The following is a 23,722-nucleotide window of genomic DNA, read 5'->3' as shown; positions in this document are numbered from 1 at the left end:
GCTTGAAAAAATGTAGCATATAATCTCTTTGGCCAATGACATAAACATTTCAATAGCTAACCATGACATGTTTTTTGGGTATATTTTTTGATCATATTTTGCCAAAAATTGACCAAGTAAGTCCTCGTTAGTATAGTGTGAAGTATCCCCGCCTGACCTGCGGGAGACCGTGGTTCAATTCCCCGACGGGGAGTTTTGAACTTTTAATCTCTTTTCTGTGTGCTGTTTCACGTTGTTTCATTGAGATAACAAAAAAGCCTTATCCAAATTGAATCCAGGGTTTATGTCAACTTGAAAAAAATCTTGCATGTAAGTTTGATGGCCAGTGCTACAAGTACAGTTTGCGAGGTCCCCATGACCTGGTTTTGGGTATATTTATCAAAGTAATAAATAGTGATTCAATACACTGCTTGGTTAGAGAAGAAGAAAAGACTTTAGAGTGCTATGCATTGCAAGAGTAAAATTATGTTTTCAATATTACTGACTTTTCATTTTCCAAATACTTGGTTAAATATTTCTTTAGGGTTTTAAATTAGCTTGAAAAAATGTAGCATATAATCTCTTTGGCCAATGACATACAAATTTCGATAGCTAACCATGACATGTTTTTTGGGTATATTTTTTGATCATATTTTGCCAAAAATTTACCAAGTAAATCTTCGTTAGTATAGTGTGAAGTATCCCCGCCTGACCTGCGGGAGACCGGGGTTTGATTTCTCGACTGGGAGTTTTGAACTTTCAATCTCTTTTTTTGCATGCTGTTTCACTTTGTTTCATTGAGATAACAAAAATGCCTTATCTAAATTGAATCCAGGGTTTATGTCAACTTGAAAAAATCTTGCATGTAAGCTTCATGGCCAGTGCTACAAGTACAATTTGTGAGGTCACCATGACCTGGTTTTGGATATATTTATCAAAGTTATAAATAGTGATTCAATACACTGCTTGGTTAGAGCAGGAGAAAAGACTTTAGAGTGCTATGCATTGCAAGAGTAAAATTATGTTGTCAATATTACTGACTTTTCATTTGCCAAATAATAGGTTAAATATTTCTTTAGGGTTTTAAATTAGCTTGAAAAAATGTAGCATATAATGTCTTTGGCCAATGACATACACATTTCGATAGCTAACCATGACATGTTTTTTGGGTATATTTTTTGATCAAATTTTGCCAAAAATTGACCAAGTAAGTCCTCGTTAGTATAGTGGTGAGTATCCCCACCTGTCACGCGGGAGACCGGGGTTCAATTCCCCGACGGGGAGTTTTGAACTTTTAATCTCTTTTATGTGTGCTGTTTCACGTTGTTTCATTGAGATAACAAAAAAAAATATCCAAATTGAATCCAGGGTTTATGTCAACTTGAAAAAAAGCTTGCATGTAAGCTTCATGGCCAGTGCTACAAGTACAGTTTGCGAGGACCCCATGGCCTGGCTTTAGGTATATTTATCAAAGTAATAAATAGTTATTCAATACACTGCTTGGTTAGAGCAGGAGAATAGACTTTAGAGTGCTATGCATTGCAAGAGTAAAATTATGTTGTCAAAATTACTGACTTTTCATTTGCCAAATAATAGGTTCAATATTTCTTTAGGGTTTTAAATTAGCTTGAAAAAATGTAGCATATAATCTCTTTGGCCAATGACATACACATTTCGATCGCTAACCATGACATGTTTTTTGGGTATATTTTTTTATCATATTTTGCCAAAAATTGACCAAGTAAGTCCTCGTTAGTATAGTGTGCAGTATCCCCGCCTGACCTGCAGAGGACCGGGGTTTGATTTCTCGACGGGGAGTTTTGAACTTTCAATCGCTTTTTTTGCATGCTGTTTCACTTTGTTTCATTGAGATAACAAAAATGCCTTATCTAAATTGAATCCAGGGTTTATGTCAACTTGAAAAAATCTTGCATGTAAGCTTCATGGCCAGTGCTACAAGTAGAATTTACGAGGTCCCCATGACCAGGTTTTGGGTATATTTATCAAAGTAATAAATAGTGATTCAATACACTGCTTGGTTAGAGCAGGAGAAAAGACTTTAGAGTGCTATGCATTGCAAGAGTAAAATTATGTTGTCAATATTACTGACTTTTCATTTTCCAAATAATAGGTTAAATATTTCTTTATTGTTTAAAATAAGCTTGAAAAAATGTAGCATATAATCTCTTTGGCCAATGACATACATATTTCGATAGCTAACCATGACATGTTTTTTGGGTTTATTTTTTGATCAAATTTTGCCAAAAATTGACCAAGTAAGTCCTCGTTAGTATAGTGGTGAGTATCCCCGCCTGTCATGCGGGAGGCTGTGGTTCAATTCCCCGACGGGGAGTTTTGAACTTTTAATCTATTTTTTTTGCATGCTGTTTCACTTTGTTTCATTGAGATAACAAAAATGCCTTATCTAAATTGAATCCAGGGATTATGTCAACTTGAAAAAAATCTTCCATATAAGCTTCATGGCCAGTACTACAAGTAGAATTTACGAGGTCCCCATGACCTGGCTTTAGGTATATTTATCAAAGTAATAAATAGTGATTCAATACACTGCTTGGTTAGAGCAGGAGAAAATACTTTAGAGTGCTATGGATTGCAAGAGTAAAATTATGTTGTCAATATTACTGACTTTTCATTTTCCAAATAATAGGTTAAATATTTCTTTAGGGTTTTAAATTAGCTTGAAAAAATGTAGCATATAATCTCTTTGGCCAATGACATACACATTTCGATAGCTAACCATGACATGTTTTTTGGGAATATTTTTTGATCATATTTTGCCAAAAATTGACCAAGTAAGTCCTCGTTAGTATAGTGTGAAGTATCCCCACCTGACCTGCGGGAGACCGGGGTTTGATTTCTCGACAGGGAGTTTTGAACTTTCAATCTCTTTTTTTGCATGCTGTTTCACTTTGTTTCATTGAGATAACAAAAATGCCCTATCTAAATTAAATCCAGGGTTTATGTCAACTTGAAAAAATCTTGCATGTAAGCTTCATGGCCAGTGCTACAAGTACAATTTGTGAGGTCACCATGACCTGGTTTTGGGTATATTTATCAAAGTAATAAATAGTGATTCAATACACTGCTTGGTTAGAGCAGGAGAAAAGACTTTAGAGTGCTATGCATTGCAAGAGTAAAATTATGTTTTCAATATTACTGACTTTTCATTTTCCAAATACTAGGTTAAATATTTCTTTAGGGTTTTAAATTAGCTTGAAAAAATGTAGCATATAATCTCTTTGGCCAATGACATACACATTTCGATCGCTAACCATGACATGTTTTTTGGGTATATTTTTTGATCATATTTTGCCAAAAATTGACCAAGTAAGTCCTCGTTAGTATAGTGTGAAGTATCCCCGCCTGACCTGCAGAGGACCGGGGTTTGATTTCTCGACGGGGAGTTTTGAACTTTCAATCGCTTTTTTTGCATGCTGTTTCACTTTGTTTCATTGAGATAACAAAAATGCCTTATCTAAATTGAATCCAGGGTTTATGTCAACTTGAAAAAATCTTGCATGTAAGCTTCATGGCCAGTACTACAAGTAGAATTTACGAGGTCCCCATGACCTGGTTTTGGGTATATTTTTCAAAGTAATAAATAGTGATTCAATACAATGCTTGGTTAGAGCAGGAGAAAAGACTTTAGAGTGCTATGCATTGCAAGAGTAAAATTATGTTGTCAATATTACTGACTTTTCATTTTCCAAATAATAGGTTAAATATTTCTTTAGGGTTTAAAATAAGCTTGAAAAAATGTAGCATATAATCTCTTTGGCCAATGACATACACATTTCGATAGCTAACCATGACATGTTTTTTGGGTATATTTTTTGATCAAATTTTGCCAAAAATTGACCAAGTAAGTCCTCGTTAGTATAGTGGTGAGTATCCCCGCCTGTTACGCGGGAGACCGGGGTTCAATTCCCCGACGGGGAGTTTTGAACTTTTAATCTCTTTTCTGTGTGCTGTTTCACGTTGTTTCATTGAGATTACAAAAATGCCTTATCCAAATTGAATCCAGGGTTTATGTCAACTTGAAAAAAATCTTGCATGTAAGTTTCATGGCCAGTGCTACAAGTACAGTTTGTGAGGTCCCCATGACCTGGCTTTAGGTATATTTATCAAAGTAATAAATAGTTATTCAATACACTGCTTGGTTAGAGGAGGAGAATAGACTTTAGAGTGCTATGCATTGCAAGAGTAAAATTATGTTGTCAAAATTACTGACTTTTCATTTGCCAAATAATAGTTTAAATATTTCTTTAAGGTTTTAAATTAGCTTGAAAAAATGTAGCATATAATCTCTTTGGCCAATGACATACACATTTCGATAGCTAACCATGACATGTTTTTTGGGTATATTTTTTGATCATATTTTGCCAAAAATTGACCAAGTAAGTCCTCGTTAGTATAGTGTGAAGTATCCCCGCCTGACCTGCGGGAGACCGGGGTTTTATTTCTCGACTGGGAGTTTTGAACTTTCAAACTCTTTTTTTGCATGCTGTTTCACTTTGTTTCATTGAGATAACAAAAATGCTTTATCTAAATTGAATCCAGGGTTTCTGTCAACTTGAAAAAATCTTGCATGTAAGCTTCATGGCCAGTGCTACAAGTACAATTTGTGGGGTCACCATGACCTGTTTTTGTATATATTTATCAAAGTAAAAAATAGTGATTCAATACACTGCTTGGTTAGAGCAGGAGAATAGACTTTAGAGTACTATGCATTACAAGAGTAAAATTATGTTGTCAATATTACTGACTTTTCATTTGCCAAATAATAGGTTAAATATTTCTTTAGGGTTTTAAATTAGCTTGAAAAAATGTAGCATATAATCTCTTTGGCCAATGACATACAAATTTCGATAGTTAACCATGACATGTTTTTTGGGTATATTTTTTGATCAAATTTTGCCAAAAATTTACCAAGTAAGTCCTCGTTAGTTTAGTGGTGAGTATCCCCGCCTGTCACGTGGGAGACCGGGGTTCAATTCCCCGACGGGGAGTTTTGAACTTTTAATCTCTTTTCTGTGTGCTGTTTCACGTTGTTTCATTGAGATAACAAAAATGCCTTATCCAAATTGAATCCAGGTTTTATGTCAACTCGAAAAAAATCTTGCATGTAAGGTTCATGGCCAGTGCTACAAGTACAGTTTGCGAGGTCCCCATGACCTGGTTTTGGATATATTTATCAAAGTAATAAATAGTGATTCAATACACTGCTTGGTTAGAGCAGGAGAAAAGTCTTTACAGTGCTATGCATTGCAAGAGTAAAATTATGTTGTCAATATTACTGACTTTTCATTTGCCAAATAATAGGTTAAATATTTCTTTAGGGTTTTAAATTAGCTTGAAAAAATGTAGCATATAATCTCTTTGGCCAATGACATACAAATTTCGATAGCTAACCATGACATGTTTTTTGGGTATATTTTTTGATATTATTTTGCCAAAAATTGACCAAGTAAGTCCTCGTTAGTATAGTGTGAAGTGTTTCTGCCTGTCATGCGGGAGGCTGGGGTTCAATTCCCCGACAGGGAGTTTTGAACTTTTAATCTATTTTTTTTGCATGCTGTTTCACTTTTTTCATTGCGATAACAAAAATGCCTTATCTAAATTGAATCCAGGGATTATGTCAACTTGAAAAAAATCTTGCATGTAAGCTTCATGGCCAATGCTACAAGTAGAATTTACGAGGTCCCCATGACCTGGTTTTGGGTATATTTATCAAAGTAATAAATAGTGATTCAATACACTGCTTGGTTAGAGCAGGAGAAAAGACTTTAGAGTGCTATGCATTGCAAGAGTAAAATTATGTTGTCAAAATTACTGACTTTTCATTTGCCAAATAATAGTTTAAATATTTCTTTAAGGTTTTAAATTAGCTTGAAAAAATGTAGCATATAATCTCTTTGGCCAATGACATACACATTTCGATAGCTAACCATGACATGTTTTTTGTGTATATTTTTTGATCATATTTTGCCAAAAATTGACCAAGTAAGTCCTCATTAGTATAGTGTGAAGTATCCCCGCCTGACCTGCGGGAGACCGGGGTTTGATTTCTCGACTGGGAGTTTTGAACTTTCAATCTCTTTTTTTGCATGCTGTTTCACTTTGTTTCATTGAGATAACAAAAATGCCTTATCTAAATTGAATCCAGGGTTTATGTCAACTTGAAAAAATCTTGCATGTAAGCTTCATGGCCAGTGCTACAAGTACAATTTGTGAGGTCACCATGACCTGGTTTTGGGTATATTTATCAAAGTAATAAATAGTGATTCAATACACTGCTTGGTTAGAGCAGGAGAAAAGACTTTAGAGTGCTATGCATTGCAAGAGTAAAATTATGTTGTCAATATTACTGACTTTTCATTTGCCAAATAATAGGTTAAATATTTCTTTAGGGTTTTAAATTAGCTTGAAAAAATGTAGCATATAATCTCTTTGGCCAATGACATACAAATTTCGATAGCTAACCATGACATGTTTTTTGGGTATATTTTTTGATCATATTTTACCAAAAATTGACCAAGTAAGTCCTCGTTAGTATAGTGTGAAGTGTCTCCTCCTGTCATGCGGGAGCTGGGGTTCAATTCCCCGATGGGGAGTTTTGAACTTTTAATCTCTTTTTTTTTTTACATGCTGTTTCACTTTGTTTCATTGAGATAACAAAAATGCCTTATCTAAATTGAATCCAGGGATTATGTCAACTTGAAAAAAATCTTGTATGTAAGCTTCATGGCCAGTGCTACAAGTACAGTTTGTGAGGTCCCCATGACCTGGCTTTAGGTATATTTATCAAAGTAATAATTAGTTATACAATACACTGCTTGGTTAGAGCTGGAGAATAGACTTTAGAGTGCTATGCATTGCAAGAGTAAAATTATGTTGTCAAAATTACTGACTTTTCATTTGCCAAATAATAGGTGAAATATTTCTTTAGGGTTTTAAATTAGCTTGAAAAAATGTAGCATATAATCTCTTTGGCCAATGACATAAACATTTCAATAGCTAACCATGACATGTTTTTTGGGTATATTTTTTGATCATATTTTGCCAAAAATTGACCAAGTAAGTCCTCGTTAGTATAGTGTGAAGTATCCCCGCCTGACCTGCGGGAGACCGTGGTTCAATTCCCCGAAGGGGAGTTTTGAACTTTTAATCTCTTTTCTGTGTGCTGTTTCACGTTGTTTCATTGAGATAACAAAAAAGCCTTATCCAAATTGAATCCAGGGTTTATGTCAACTTGAAAAAAATCTTGCATGTAAGTTTCATGGCCAGTGCTACAAGTACAGTTTGCGAGGTCCCCATGACCTGGTTTTGGGTATATTTATCAAAGTAATAAATAGTGATTCAATACACTGCTTGGTTAGAGAAGAAGAAAAGACTTTAGAGTGCTATGCATTGCAAGAGTAAAATTATGTTTTCAATATTACTGACTTTTCATTTTCCAAATACTTGGTTAAATATTTCTTTAGGGTTTTAAATTAGCTTGAAAAAATGTAGCATATAATCTCTTTGGCCAATGACATACAAATTTCGATAGCTAACCATGACATGTTTTTTGGGTATATTTTTTGATCATATTTTGCCAAAAATTTACCAAGTAAATCTTCGTTAGTATAGTGTGAAGTATCCCCGCCTGACCTGCGGGAGACCGGGGTTTGATTTCTCGACTGGGAGTTTTGAACTTTCAATCTCTTTTTTTGCATGCTGTTTCACTTTGTTTCATTGAGATAACAAAAATGCCTTATCTAAATTGAATCCAGGGTTTATGTCAACTTGAAAAAATCTTGCATGTAAGCTTCATGGCCAGTGCTACAAGTACAATTTGTGAGGTCACCATGACCTGGTTTTGGATATATTTATCAAAGTTATAAATAGTGTTTCAATACACTGCTTGGTTAGAGCAGGAGAAAAGACTTTAGAGTGCTATGCATTGCAAGAGTAAAATTATGTTGTCAATATTACTGACTTTTCATTTGCCAAATAATAGGTTAAATATTTCTTTAGGGTTTTAAATTAGCTTGAAAAAATGTAGCATATAATCTCTTTGGCCAATGACATACAAATTTCGATAGCTAACCATGACATGTTTTTTGGGTATATTTTTTGATATTATTTTGCCAAAAATTGACCAAGTAAGTCCTCGTTAGTATAGTGTGAAGTGTTTCCGCCTGTCATGCGGGAGGATGGGGTTCAATTCCGCGACGGGGAGTTTTGAACTTTTAATCTATTTTTTTTGCATGATGTTTCACTTTGTTTCATTGAGATAACAAAAATGCCTTATCTAAATTGAATCCAGTGATTATGTCAACTTGAAAAAAATCTTGCATGTAAGCTTCATGGCCAGTGCTACAAGTAGAATTTACGAGGTCCCCATGACCTGGCTTTAGGTATATTTATCAAAGTAATAAATAGTGATTCAATACACTGCTTGGTTAGAGCAGGAGAAAAGACTTTAGAGTGCTATGCATTGCAAGAGTAAAATTATGTTGTCAAAATTACTGACTTTTCATTTGCCAAATAATAGTTTAAATATTTCTTTAAGGTTTTAAATTAGCTTGAAAAAATGTAGCATATAATCTCTTTGGCCAATGACATACACATTTCGATAGCTAACCATGACATGTTTTTTGTGTATATTTTTTGATCATATTTTGCCAAAAATTGACCAAGTAAGTCCTCATTAGTATAGTGTGAAGTATCCCCGCCTGACCTGCGGGAGACCGGGGTTTGATTTCTCGACTGGGAGTTTTGAACTTTCAATCTCTTTTTTTGCATGCTGTTTCACTTTGTTTCATTGAGATAACAAAAATGCCTTATCTAAATTGAATCCAGGGTTTATGTCAACTTGAAAAAATCTTGCATGTAAGCTTCATGGCCAGTGCTACAAGTACAATTTGTGAGGTCACCATGACCTGGTTTTGGGTATATTTATCAAAGTAATAAATAGTGATTCAATACACTGCTTGGTTAGAGCAGGAGAAAAGACTTTAGAGTGCTATGCATTGCAAGAGTAAAATTATGTTGTCAATATTACTGACTTTTCATTTGCCAAATAATAGGTTAAATATTTCTTTAGGGTTTTAAATTAGCTTGAAAAAATGTAGCATATAATCTCTTTGGCCAATGACATACAAATTTCGATAGCTAACCATGACATGTTTTTTGGGTATATTTTTTGATCATATTTTACCAAAAATTGACCAAGTAAGTCCTCGTTAGTATAGTGTGAAGTGTCTCCTCCTGTCATGCGGGAGCTGGGGTTCAATTCCCCGATGGGGAGTTTTGAACTTTTAATCTCTTTTTTTTTTTACATGCTGTTTCACTTTGTTTCATTGAGATAACAAAAATGCCTTATCTAAATTGAATCCAGGGATTATGTCAACTTGAAAAAAATCTTGTATGTAAGCTTCATGGCCAGTGCTACAAGTACAGTTTGTGAGGTCCCCATGACCTGGCTTTAGGTATATTTATCAAAGTAATATTTAGTTATACAATACACTGCTTGGTTAGAGCTGGAGAATAGACTTTAGAGTGCTATGCATTGCAAGAGTAAAATTATGTTGTCAAAATTACTGACTTTTCATTTGCCAAATAATAGGTTAAATATTTCTTTAGGGTTTTAAATTAGCTTGAAAAAATGTAGCATATAATCTCTTTGGCCAATGACATAAACATTTCAATAGCTAACCATGACATGTTTTTTGGGTATATTTTTTGATCATATTTTGCCAAAAATTGACCAAGTAAGTCCTCGTTAGTATAGTGTGAAGTATCCCCGCCTGACCTGCGGGAGACCGTGGTTCAATTCCCCGACGGGGAGTTTTGAACTTTTAATCTCTTTTCTGTGTGCTGTTTCACGTTGTTTCATTGAGATAACAAAAAAGCCTTATCCAAATTGAATCCAGGGTTTATGTCAACTTGAAAAAAATCTTGCATGTAAGTTTCATGGCCAGTGCTACAAGTACAGTTTGCGAGGTCCCCATGACCTGGTTTTGGGTATATTTATCAAAGTAATAAATAGTGATTCAATACACTGCTTGGTTAGAGAAGAAGAAAAGACTTTAGAGTGCTATGCATTGCAAGAGTAAAATTATGTTTTCAATATTACTGACTTTTCATTTTCCAAATACTTGGTTAAATATTTCTTTAGGGTTTTAAATTAGCTTGAAAAAATGTAGCATATAATCTCTTTGGCCAATGACATACAAATTTCGATAGCTAACCATGACATGTTTTTTGGGTATATTTTTTGATCATATTTTGCCAAAAATTTACCAAGTAAATCTTCGTTAGTATAGTGTGAAGTATCCCCGCCTGACCTGCGGGAGACCGGGGTTTGATTTCTCGACTGGGAGTTTTGAACTTTCAATCTCTTTTTTTGCATGCTGTTTCACTTTGTTTCATTGAGATAACAAAAATGCCTTATCTAAATTGAATCCAGGGTTTATGTCAACTTGAAAAAATCTTGCATGTAAGCTTCATGGCCAGTGCTACAAGTACAATTTGTGAGGTCACCATGACCTGGTTTTGGATATATTTATCAAAGTTATAAATAGTGATTCAATACACTGCTTGGTTAGAGCAGGAGAAAAGACTTTAGAGTGCTATGCATTGCAAGAGTAAAATTATGTTGTCAATATTACTGACTTTTCATTTGCCAAATAATAGGTTAAATATTTCTTTAGGGTTTTAAATTAGCTTGAAAAAATGTAGCATATAATCTCTTTGGCCAATGACATACAAATTTCGATAGCTAACCATGACATGTTTTTTGGGTATATTTTTTTATATTATTTTGCCAAAAATTGACCAAGTAAGTCCTCGTTAGTATAGTGTGAAGTGTTTCCGCCTGTCATGCGGGAGGATGGGGTTCAATTCCCCGACGGGGAGTTTTGAACTTTTAATCTATTTTTTTTGCATGATGTTTCACTTTGTTTCATTGAGATAACAAAAATGCCTTATCTAAATTGAATCCAGTGATTATGTCAACTTGAAAAAAATCTTGCATGTAAGCTTCATGGCCAGTGCTACAAGTAGAATTTACGAGGTCCCTATGACCTGGCTTTAGGTATATTTATCAAAGTAATAAATAGTGATTCAATACACTGCTTGGTTAGAGCAGGAGAAAAGACTTTAGAGTGCTATGCATTGCAAGAGTAAAATTATGTTTTCAAAATTACTGACTTTTCATTTGCCAAATAATAGTTTAAATATTTCTTTAAGGTTTTAAATTAGCTTGAAAAAATGTAGCATATAATCTCTTTGGCCAATGACATACACATTTCGATAGCTAACCATGACATGTTTTTTGTGTATATTTTTTGATCATATTTTGCCAAAAATTGACCAAGTAAGTCCTCATTAGTATAGTGTGAAGTATCCCCGCCTGACCTGCGGGAGACCGGGGTTTGATTTCTCGACTGGGAGTTTTGAACTTTCAATCTCTTTTTTTGCATGCTGTTTCACTTTGTTTCATTGAGATAACAAAAATGCCTTATCTAAATTGAATCCAGGGTTTATGTCAACTTGAAAAAATCTTGCATGTAAGCTTCATGGCCAGTGCTACAAGTACAATTTGTGAGGTCACCATGACCTGGTTTTGGGTATATTTATCAAAGTAATAAATAGTGATTCAATACACTGCTTGGTTAGAGCAGGAGAAAAGACTTTAGAGTGCTATGCATTGCAAGAGTAAAATTATGTTGTCAATATTACTGACTTTTCATTTGCCAAATAATAGGTTAAATATTTCTTTAGGGTTTTAAATTAGCTTGAAAAAATGTAGCATATAATCTCTTTGGCCAATGACATACAAATTTCGATAGCTAACCATGACATGTTTTTTGGGTATATTTTTTGATCATATTTTACCAAAAATTGACCAAGTAAGTCCTCGTTAGTATAGTGTGAAGTGTCTCCTCCTGTCATGCGGGAGCTGGGGTTCAATTCCCCGATGGGGAGTTTTGAACTTTTAATCTCTTTTTTTTTTTACATGCTGTTTCACTTTGTTTCATTGAGATAACAAAAATGCCTTATCTAAATTGAATCCAGGGATTATGTCAACTTGAAAAAAATCTTGTATGTAAGCTTCATGGCCAGTGCTACAAGTACAGTTTGTGAGGTCCCCATGACCTGGCTTTAGGTATATTTATCAAAGTAATAATTAGTTATACAATACACTGCTTGGTTAGAGCTGGAGAATAGACTTTAGAGTGCTATGCATTGCAAGAGTAAAATTATGTTGTCAAAATTACTGACTTTTCATTTGCCAAATAATAGGTTAAATATTTCTTTAGGGTTTTAAATTAGCTTGAAAAAATGTAGCATATAATCTCTTTGGCCAATGACATAAACATTTCAATAGCTAACCATGACATGTTTTTTGGGTATATTTTTTGATCATATTTTGCCAAAAATTGACCAAGTAAGTCCTCGTTAGTATAGTGTGAAGTATCCCCGCCTGACCTGCGGGAGACCGTGGTTCAATTCCCCGACGGGGAGTTTTGAACTTTTAATCTCTTTTCTGTGTGCTGTTTCACGTTGTTTCATTGAGATAACAAAAAAGCCTTATCCAAATTGAATCCAGGGTTTATGTCAACTTGAAAAAAATCTTGCATGTAAGTTTCATGGCCAGTGCTACAAGTACAGTTTGCGAGGTCCCCATGACCTGGTTTTGGGTATATTTATCAAAGTAATAAATAGTGATTCAATACACTGCTTGGTTAGAGAAGAAGAAAAGACTTTAGAGTGCTATGCATTGCAAGAGTAAAATTATGTTTTCAATATTACTGACTTTTCATTTTCCAAATACTTGGTTAAATATTTCTTTAGGGTTTTAAATTAGCTTGAAAAAATGTAGCATATAATCTCTTTGGCCAATGACATACAAATTTCGATAGCTAACCATGACATGTTTTTTGGGTATATTTTTTGATCATATTTTGCCAAAAATTTACCAAGTAAATCTTCGTTAGTATAGTGTGAAGTATCCCCGCCTGACCTGCGGGAGACCGGGGTTTGATTTCTCGACTGGGAGTTTTGAACTTTCAATCTCTTTTTTTGCATGCTGTTTCACTTTGTTTCATTGAGATAACAAAAATGCCTTATCTAAATTGAATCCAGGGTTTATGTCAACTTGAAAAAATCTTGCATGTAAGCTTCATGGCCAGTGCTACAAGTACAATTTGTGAGGTCACCATGACCTGGTTTTGGATATATTTATCAAAGTTATAAATAGTGATTCAATACACTGTTTGGTTAGAGCAGGAGAAAAGACTTTAGAGTGCTATGCATTGCAAGAGTAAAATTATGTTGTCAATATTACTGACTTTTCATTTGCCAAATAATAGGTTAAATATTTCTTTAGGGTTTTAAATTAGCTTGAAAAAATGTAGCATATAATCTCTTTGGCCAATGACATACAAATTTCGATAGCTAACCATGACATGTTTTTTGGGTATATTTTTTGATATTATTTTGCCAAAAATTGACCAAGTAAGTCCTCGTTAGTATAGTGTGAAGTGTTTCCGCCTGTCATGCGGGAGGATGGGGTTCAATTCCCCGACGGGGAGTTTTGAACTTTTAATCTATTTTTTTTGCATGATGTTTCACTTTGTTTCATTGAGATAACAAAAATGCCTTATCTAAATTGAATCCAGTGATTATGTCAACTTGAAAAAAATCTTGCATGTAAGCTTCATGGCCAGTGCTACAAGTAGAATTTACGAGGTCCCCATGACCTGGCTTTAGGTATATTTATCAAAGTAATAAATAGTGATTCAATACACTGCTTGGTTAGAGCAGGAGAAAAGACTTTAGAGTGCTATGGATTGCAAGAGTAAAATTATGTTGTCAATATTACTGACTTTTCATTTTCCAAATAATAGGTTAAATATTTCTTTAGGGTTTTAAATTAGCTTGAAAAAATGTAGCATATAATCTCTTTGGCCAATGACATACACATTTCGATAGCTAACCATGACATGTTTTTTGGGTATATTTTTTGATCATATTTTGCCAAAAATTGACCAAGTAAGTCCTCGTTAGTATAGTGTGAAGTATCCCCGCCTGACCTGCGGGAGACCGGGGTTTGATTTCTCGACTGGGAGATTTGAACTTTCAATCTCTTTTTTTGCATGCTGTTTCACTTTGTTTCATTGAGATAACAAAAATGCCTTATCTAAATTGAATCCAGGGATTATGTCAACTTGAAAAAAATCTTGCATGTAAGCTTCATGGCCAGTGCTACAAGTACAATTTGCGAGGTCCCCATGACCTGGCTTTAGGTATATTTATCAAAGTAATAAATAGTTATTCAATACACTGCTTGGTTAGAGCAGGAGAAAATACTTTAGAGTGCTATGCATTGCAAGAGTAAAATTATGTTGTCAAAATTACTGACTTTTCATTTGCCAAATAATAGGTTAAATATTTCTTTAGGGTTTTAAATTAGCTTGAAAAAATTTAGCATATAATCTCTTTGGCCAATGACATAAACATTTCAATAGCTAACCATGACATGTTTTTTGTGTATATTTTTTGATCATATTTTGCAAAAATTGACCAAGTAAGTCCTCGTTAGTATAGTGTGAAGTATCCCCGCCTGACCTGCGGGAGACCGGGGTTTGATTTCTCAACTGGGAGTTTTGAACTTTCAATCTCTTTTTTTGCATGCTGTTTCCCTTTGTTTCATTGAGATAACAAAAATGCCTTATCTAAATTGAATCCAGGGTTTATGTCAACTTGAAAAAATCTTGCATGTAAGCTTCATGGCCAGTGCTACAAGTACAATTTGTGAGGTCACCATGACCTGGTTTTGGATATATTTATCAAAGTAATAAATAGTGATTCAATACACTGCTTGGTTAGAGCAGGAGAAAAGACTTTAGAGTGCTATGCATTGCATGAGTAAAATTATGTTGTCAATATTACTGACTTTTCATTTGCCAAATAATTGGTTAAATATTTCTTTAGGGTTTTAAATTAGCTTGAAAAAATTTAGCATATAATCTCTTTGGCCAATGACATACAAATTTCGATAGCTAACCATGACATGTTTTTTGTGTATATTTTTTGATCAAATGTTGCCAAAAATGGACCTAGTAAGTCCTCGTTAGTATAGTAGTGAGTATACCCGCCTGTCACGTGGGAGACCGGGGTTCAATTCCCCGACGGGGAGTTTTGAACTTTTAATCTCTTTTCTGTGTGCTGTTTCACGTTGTTTCATTGAGATAACAAAAATGCTTATCCAAATTGAATCCAGGGTTTACGTCAACTTGAAAAAAATCTTGCATGTAAGTTTCATGGCCAGTTCTACAAGTACAGTTTGCGAGGTCCCCATGACCTGGCTTTAGGTATATTTATCAAAGTAATAAATAGTTATTCAATACACTGCTTGGTTTGAGCAGGAGAATAGACTTTAGAGTGCTATGCATTGCAAGAGTAAAATTATGTAGTCAAAATTACTGACTTTTCATTTGCCAAATAATAGGTTAAATATTTCTTTAGGGTTTTAAATTAGCTTGAAAAAATGTAGCATATAATCTCTTTGGCCAATGACATAAACATTTCAATAGCTAACCATGACATGTTTTTTGTGTATATTTTTTGATCATATTTTGCCAAAAATTGACCAAGTAAGTCCTCGTTAGTATAGTGTGAAGTATCCCCGCCTGACCTGCGGGAGACCGGGGTTTGATTTCTCGACTGGGAGATTTGAACTTTCAATCTCTTTTTTGCATGCTGTTTCACTTTGTTTCATTGAGATAACAAAAATGCTTTATCTAAATTGAATCCAGGGTTTATGTCAACTTGAAAAAATCTTGCTTGTAAGCTTCATGGCCAGTGCTACAAGTACAATTTGTGAGGTCACCATGACCTGGTTTTGGATATATTTATCAAAGTAATAAATAGTGATTCAATACACTGCTTGGTTAGAGCAGGAGAAAAGACTTTAGAGTGCTATGCATTGCAAGAGTAAAATTATGTTGTCAATATTACTGACTTTTCATTTGCCAAATAATAGGTTAAATATTTCTTTAGTGTTTTAAATTAGCTTGAAAAAATTTAGCATATAATCTCTTTGGCCAATGACATACAAATTTCGATAGCTAACCATGACATGTTTTTTGTGTATATTTTTTGATAATATTTTGCCAAAAATTGACCAAGTAAGTCCTCGTTAGTATAGTGTGAAGTGTTTCCGCCTGTCATGCGGGAGGATGGGGTTCAATTCCCCGACGGGGAGTTTTGAACTTTTAATCTATTTTTTTTGCATGCTGTTTCACTTTGTTTCATTGAGATAACAAAAATGCCTTATCTAAATTGAATCCAGGGATTATGTCAACTTGAAAAAAATCTTCCATGTAAGCTTCATGGCCAGTACTACAAGTAGAGTTTACGAGGTCCCCATGACCTGGCTTTAGGTATATTTATCAAAGTAATAAATAGTGAATCAATACACTGCTTGGTTAGAGCAGGAGAAAAGACTTTAGAGTGCTATGGATTGCAAGAGTAAAATTATGTTGTCAATATTACTGACTTTTCATTTTCCAAATAATAGGTTAAATATTTCTTTAGGGTTTTAAATTAGCTTGAAAAAATGTAGCATATAATCTCTTTGGCCAATGACATACACATTTCGATAGCTAACCATGACATGTTTTTTGGGTATATTTTTTGATCAAATTTTGCCAAAAATTGACCAAGTAAGTCCTCGTTAGTATAGTGGTGAGTATCCCCGCCTGTCACGCGGGAGACCGGGGTTCAATTCCCCGATGGGGAGTTTAGAACTTTTAATCTCTTTTATGTGTGCTGTTTCACGTTGTTTCATTGAGATAACAAAAAAAAATATCCAAATTGAATCCAGCGTTTATGTCAACTTGAAAAAAAGCTTGCATGTAAGCTTCATGGCCAGTGCTACAAGTACAGTTTGCGAGGTCCCCATGGCCTGGCTTTAGGTATATTTATCAAAGTAATAAATAGTTATTCAATACACTGCTTGGTTAGAGCAGGAGAATAGACTTTAGAGTGCTATGCATTGCAAGAGTAAAATTATGTTGTCAAAATTACTGACTTTTCATTTGCCAAATAATAGGTTCAATATTTCTTTAGGGTTTTAAATTAGCTTGAAAAAATGTAGCATATAATCTCTTTGGCCAATGACATACACATTTCGATCGCTAACTATGACATGTTTTTTGGGTATATTTTTTGATCATATTTTGCCAAAAATTGACCAAGTAAGTCCTCGTTAGTATAGTGTGAAGTATCCCCGCCTGACCTGCAAAGGACCGGGGTTGGATTTCTCGACGGGGAGTTTTGAACATTCAATCGCTATTTTTGCATGCTGTTTCACTTTGTTTCATTGAGATAACAAAAATGCCTTATCTAATTTGAATCCAGGGTTTATGTCAACTTGAAAAAATCTTGCATGTAAGCTTCATGGCCAGTGCTACAAGTAGAATTTACGAGGTCCCCATGACCTGGTTTTGGGTATATTTATCAAAGTAATCAATAGTGATTCAATACACTGCTTGGTTAGAGCAGGAGAAAAGACTTTAGAGTGCTATGCATTGCAAGAGTAAAATTATGTTGTCAAAATTACTGACTTTTCATTTGCCAAATAATAGGTTAAATATTTCTTTAGGGTTTTAAATTAGCTTGAAAAAATGTAGCATATAATCTCTTTGGCCAATGACATACACATTTCAATAGCTAACCATGACATGTTTTTTGTGTATATTTTTTGATCATATTTTGCCAAAAATGGACCAAGTAAGTCCTCGTTAGTATAGTGTGAAGTATCCACGCCTGACCTGCGGGAGACCGGGGTTTGATTTCTCGACTGGGAGTTTTGAACTTTCAATCTCTTTTTTTGCATGCTGTTTCACTTTGTTTCATTGAGATAACAAAAATGCCTTACCTAAATTAAATCCAGGGTTTATGTCAACTTGAAAAAATCTTGCATGTAAACTTCATGGCCAGTGCTACAAGTAGAATTTAAGAGGTCCCCATGACCTGGTTTTGGGTATATTTATCAAAGTAATAAAATAGTGATTCAATACACTGCTTGGTTAGAGCAGGAGAAAAGACTTTAGAGTGCTATGCATTGCAAGAGTAAAATTATGTTGTCAAAATTACTGACTTTTCATTTGCCAAATAATAGGTTAAATATTTCTTTAGGGTTTTAAATTAGCTTGAAAAAATGTAGCATATAATCTCTTTGGCCAATGACATACACATTTCGATAGCTAACCATGACATGTTTTTTGGGTATATTTTTTGATCAAATTTTGCCAAAAATTGACCAAGTAAGTCCTCGTTAGTATAGTGGTGAGTATCCCCGCCTGTCACGCGGGAGACCGGGGTTCAATTCCCCGATGGGGAGTTTAGAACTTTTAATCTCTTTTATGTGTGCTGTTTCACGTTGTTTCATTGAGATAACAAAAAAAAATATCCAAATTGAATCCAGCGTTTATGTCAACTTGAAAAAAAGCTTGCATGTAAGCTTCATGGCCAGTGCTACAAGTACAGTTTGCGAGGTCCCCATGGCCTGGCTTTAGGTATATTTATCAAAGTAATAAATAGTTATTCAATACACTGCTTGGTTAGAGCAGGAGAATAGACTTTAGAGTGCTATGCATTGCAAGAGTAAAATTATGTTGTCAAAATTACTGACTTTTCATTTGCCAAATAATAGGTTCAATATTTCTTTAGGGTTTTAAATTAGCTTGAAAAAATGTAGCATATAATCTCTTTGGCCAATGACATACACATTTCGATCGCTAACTATGACATGTTTTTTGGGTATATTTTTTGATCATATTTTGCCAAAAATTGACCAAGTAAGTCCTCGTTAGTATAGTGTGAAGTATCCCCGCCTGACCTGCAAAGGACCGGGGTTGGATTTCTCGACGGGGAGTTTTGAACATTCAATCGCTATTTTTGCATGCTGTTTCACTTTGTTTCATTGAGATAACAAAAATGCCTTATCTAATTTGAATCCAGGGTTTATGTCAACTTGAAAAAATCTTGCATGTAAGCTTCATGGCCAGTGCTACAAGTAGAATTTACGAGGTCCCCATGACCTGGTTTTGGGTATATTTATCAAAGTAATAAATAGTGATTCAATACACTGCTTGGTTAGAGCAGGAGAAAAGACTTTAGAGTGCTATGCATTGCAAGAGTAAAATTATGTTGTCAAAATTACTGACTTTTCATTTGCCAAATAATAGGTTAAATATTTCTTTAGGGTTTTAAATTAGCTTGAAAAAATGTAGCATATAATCTCTTTGGCCAATGACATACACATTTCAATAGCTAACCATGACATGTTTTTTGTGTATATTTTTTGATCATATTTTGCCAAAAATGGACCAAGTAAGTCCTCGTTAGTATAGTGTGAAGTATCCACGCCTGACCTGCGGGAGACCGGGGTTTGATTTCTCGACTGGGAGTTTTGAACTTTCAATCTCTTTTTTTGCATGCTGTTTCACTTTGTTTCATTGAGATAACAAAAATGCCTTACCTAAATTAAATCCAGGGTTTATGTCAACTTGAAAAAATCTTGCATGTAAACTTCATGGCCAGTGCTACAAGTACAATTTGTGAGGTCACCATGACCTGGTTTTGGGTATATTTATCAAAGTAATAAATAGTGATTCAATACACTGCTTGGTTAGAGCAGGAGAAAAGACTTTAGAGTGCTATGCATTGCAAGAGTAAAATTATGTTGTCAATATTACTGACTTTTCATTTTCCAAATAATAGGTTAAATATTTCTTTAGGGTTTTAAATTAGCTTGAAAAAATGTAGCATATAATCTCTTTGGCCAATGACATACAAATTTCGATAGCTAACCATGACATGTTTTTTGGGTATATTTTTTGATATTATTTTGCCAAAAATTGACCAAGTAAGTCCTCGTTAGTATAGTGTGAAGTGATTCCGCCTGTCATGCGGGAGGCTGGGGTTCAATTCCCCGACGGTGAGTTTTGAACTTTTAATCTATTTTTTTTGCATGCTGTTTCACTTTGTTTCATTGAGATAACAAAAATGCCTTATCTAAATTGAATCGAGGGATTATGTCAACTTGAAAAAAATCTTCCATGTAAGCTTCATGGCCAGTACTACAAGTAGAGTTTACGAGGTCCCCATGACCTGGCTTTAGGTATATTTATCAAAGTAATAAATAGTGATTCAATACACTGCTTGGTTAGAGCAGGAGAAAAGACATTAGAGTGCTATGCATTGCAAGAGTAAAATTATGTTGTCAATATTACTGACTTTTCATTTTCCAAATAATAGGTTTAATATTTCTTTAGGGTTTTAAATTAGCTTGAAAAAATGTAGCATATAATCTCTTTGGCCAATGACATACACATTTCGATAGCTAACCATGACATGTTTTCTGAGAATATTTTTTGATCATATTTTGCCAAAAATTGACCAAGTAAGTCCTCTTTAGTATAGTGTGAAGTATCCCCGCCTGACCTGCGGGAGACCGGGGTTTGATTTCTCGACTGGGAGTTTTGAACGTTCAATCTCTTTTTTTGCATGCTGTTTCACTTTGTTTCATTGAGATAACAAAAATGCCTTATCTAAATTAAATCCAGGGTTTATGTCAACTTGAAAAAATCTTGAATGTAAGCTTCATGGCCAGTGCTACAAGTACAATTTGTGAGGTCCCCATGACCTGGTTTTGGGTATATTTATCAAAGTAATAAATAGTGATTCAATACACTGCTTGGTTAGAAAAGGAGAAAAGACTTTAGAGTGCTATGCATTGCAAGAGTAAAATTATGTTGTCAATATTACTGACTTTTCATTTTCCAAATAATAGGTTAAATATTTCTTTAGGGTTTTAAATTAGCTTGAAAAAATGTAGCATATAATCTCTTTGGCCAATGACATACACATTTCGATAGCTAACCATGACATGTTTTTTTGGTATATTTTTTTATATCAAATTTTGCCAAAAATTGAGCAAGTAAGTCCTCGTTATTATAGTGGTGACTATCCCTGCCTGTCACGCGGGAGACCGGGGTTCAATTCCCCGACGGGGAGTTTTGAACTTTTAATCTCTTTTATGTGTGCTGTTTCACGTTGTTTCATTGAGATAACAAAAAGAAATATCCAAATTGAATCCAGCGTTTATGTCAACTTGAAAAAAAGCTTGCATGTAAGCTTCATGGCCAGTGCTACAAGTACAGTTTGCGAGGTCCCCATGGCCTGGCTTTAGGTATATTTATCAAAGTAATAAATAGTTATTCAATACACTGCTTGGTTAGAGCAGGAGAATAGACTTTAGAGTGCTATGCATTGCAAGAGTAAAATTATGTTGTCAAAATTACTGACTTTTCATTTGCCAAATATTATGTTAAATATTTCTTTAGGGTTTTAAATTAGCTTGAAAAAATGTAGCATATAATCTCTTTGGCCAATGACATACACATTTCAATAGCTAACCATGACATGTTTTTTGTGTATATTTTTTGATCATATTTTGCCAAAAATTGACCAAGTAAGTCCTCGTTAGTATAGTGTGAAGTATCCCCGCCTGACCTGCGGGAGACCGGGGTTTGATTTCTCAACTGGGAGTTTTGAACTTTCAATCTCTTTTTTTGCATGCTGTTTCACTTTGTTTCATTGAGATAACAAAAATGCCTTATCTAAATTGAATCCAGGGTTTATGTCAACTTGAAAAAATCTTGCATGTAAGCTTCATGGCCAGTGCTACAAGTACAATTTGTGAGGTCACAATTACCTGGTTTTGGATATATTTATCAAAGTAATAAATAGTGATTCAATACACTGCTTGGTTAGAGCAGGAGAAAAGACTTTAGAGTGCTATGCATTGCAAGAGTAAAATTATGTTGTCAATATTACTGACTTTTCATTTGCCAAATAATAGGTTAAATATTTCTTTAGGGTTTTAAATTAGCTTGAAAAAATGTAGCATATAATCTCTTTGGCCAATGACATACAAATTTCGATAGCTAACCATGACATGTTTTTTGGGTGAATTTTTTGATATTATTTTGCCATTAATTGACCAAGTAAGTCCTCGTTAGTATAGTATGAAGTGTTTCCGATTGTCATGCGGGAGGCTGGGGTTCAATTTCCCGACGGGGAGTTTTGAACTTTTAATCTATTTTTTTTGCATGCTGTTTCACTTTGCTTCATTGAGATAACAAAAATGCCTTATCTAAATTAAGTCCAGGGATTATGTCAACTTGAAAAAAATCTTGCAAGTAAGCTTCATGGCCAGTGCTACAAGTAGAATTTACAAGGTCCCCATGACCTGGCTTTAGGTATATTTATCAAAGTAATAAATAGTGATTCAATACACTGCTTGGTTAGAGCAGGAAAAAAGACTTTAGAGTGCTATGCATTGCAAGAGTAAAATTATGTTGTCAAAATTACTGACTTTTCATTTGCCAAATAATAGGTTAAATATTTCTTTAGGGTTTTAAATTAGCTTGAAAAAATGTAGCATATAATCTCTTTGGCCAATGACATACACATTACGATAGCTAACCATGACATGTTTTTTGGGTATATTTTTTGATCAAATTTTGACAAAAATTGACCTAGTAAGTCCTCGTTAGTATAGTAGTGAGTATCCCCGCCTGTCACATGGGAGACCGGGGTTCAATTCCCCGACGGGGAGTTTTGAACTTTTAATCTCTTTTCTGTGTGCTGTTTCACGTTGTTTCATTGAGATAACAAAAATGCCTTATCCAAATTGAATCCAGGGTTTACGTCAACTTGAAAAAAATCTTGCATGTAAGTTTCATGGCCAGTTCTACAGGTACAGTTTGCGAGGTCCCCATGACCTGGCTTTAGGTATATTTATCAAAGTAAGAAATAGTTATTCAATACACTGCTTGGTTAGAGCAGGAGAATAGACTTTAGAGTGCTATGCATTGCAAGAGTAAAATTATGTAGTCAAAATTACTGACTTTTCATTTGCCAAATAATAGGTTAAATATTTCTTTAGGGTTTTAAATTAGCTTGAAAAAATGTAGCATATAATCTCTTTGGCCAATGACATAAACATTTCAATAGCTAACCATGACATGTTTTTTGTGTATATTTTTTGATCATATTTTGCCAAAAATTGACCAAGTAAGTCCTCGTTAGTATAGTGTGAAGTATCCCCGCCTGACCTGCGGGAGACCGGGGTTTGATTTCTCGACTGGGAGATTTGAACTTTCAATCTCTTTTTTTGCATGCTGTTTCACTTTGTTTCATTGAGATAACAAAAATGCTTTATCTAAATTGAATCCAGGGTTTATGTCAACTTGAAAAAATCTTGCATGTAAGCTTCATGGCCAGTGCTACAAGTACAATTTGTGAGGTCACCATGACCTGGTTTTGGATATATTTATCAAAGTAATAAATAGTGATTCAATACACTGCTTGGTTAGTGCAGGAGAAAAGACTTTAGAGTGCTATGCATTGCAAGAGTAAAATTATGTTGTCAATATTACTGACTTTTCATTTGCCAAATAATAGGTTAAATATTTCTTTAGGGTTTTTAATTTAGCTTGAAAAAATTTAGCATATATTCTCTTTGGCCAATGACATACAAATTTCGATAGCTAACCATGACATGTTTTTTGGGTATATTTTTTGATATTATTTTGCCAAAAATTGACCAAGTAAGTCCTCGTTAGTATAGTGTGAAGTGTTTCCGCCTGTC

At 34.3% G+C, this 23,722-nt stretch overlaps 4 non-coding genes across 4 annotated transcripts; all 4 read left to right on the top strand.

Annotated features, from left to right (window-relative positions):
- Positions 1 to 1,191: 1,191 nt before the first annotated feature.
- On the top strand, positions 1,192 to 1,263 carry TRNAD-GUC (transfer RNA aspartic acid (anticodon GUC)). Its single transcript has one exon. It is a non-coding gene; the product is annotated as a tRNA-Asp (tRNA).
- A 13,858-nt stretch (positions 1,264 to 15,121) lies between these two features.
- TRNAD-GUC (transfer RNA aspartic acid (anticodon GUC)) lies at positions 15,122 to 15,193 on the top strand. Its single transcript has one exon. It is a non-coding gene; the product is annotated as a tRNA-Asp (tRNA).
- Positions 15,194 to 16,726: 1,533 nt separating this feature from the next.
- TRNAD-GUC (transfer RNA aspartic acid (anticodon GUC)) lies at positions 16,727 to 16,798 on the top strand. The gene has a single exon. It is a non-coding gene; the product is annotated as a tRNA-Asp (tRNA).
- A 1,533-nt stretch (positions 16,799 to 18,331) lies between these two features.
- On the top strand, positions 18,332 to 18,403 carry TRNAD-GUC (transfer RNA aspartic acid (anticodon GUC)). The gene has a single exon. It is a non-coding gene; the product is annotated as a tRNA-Asp (tRNA).
- The last annotated feature ends 5,319 nt before the right edge of the window (positions 18,404 to 23,722 follow it).

Source organism: Taudactylus pleione, unplaced genomic scaffold (assembly GCF_031769625.1).
Source record: "Taudactylus pleione unplaced genomic scaffold, aTauple2 ptg000117l, whole genome shotgun sequence".
Classification (NCBI taxonomy): domain Eukaryota; kingdom Metazoa; phylum Chordata; class Amphibia; order Anura; family Myobatrachidae; genus Taudactylus; species Taudactylus pleione.
The sequence above is the reverse complement of the archived record's forward strand: the minus strand, read 5'-3'. Positions and strand labels throughout refer to the sequence as shown.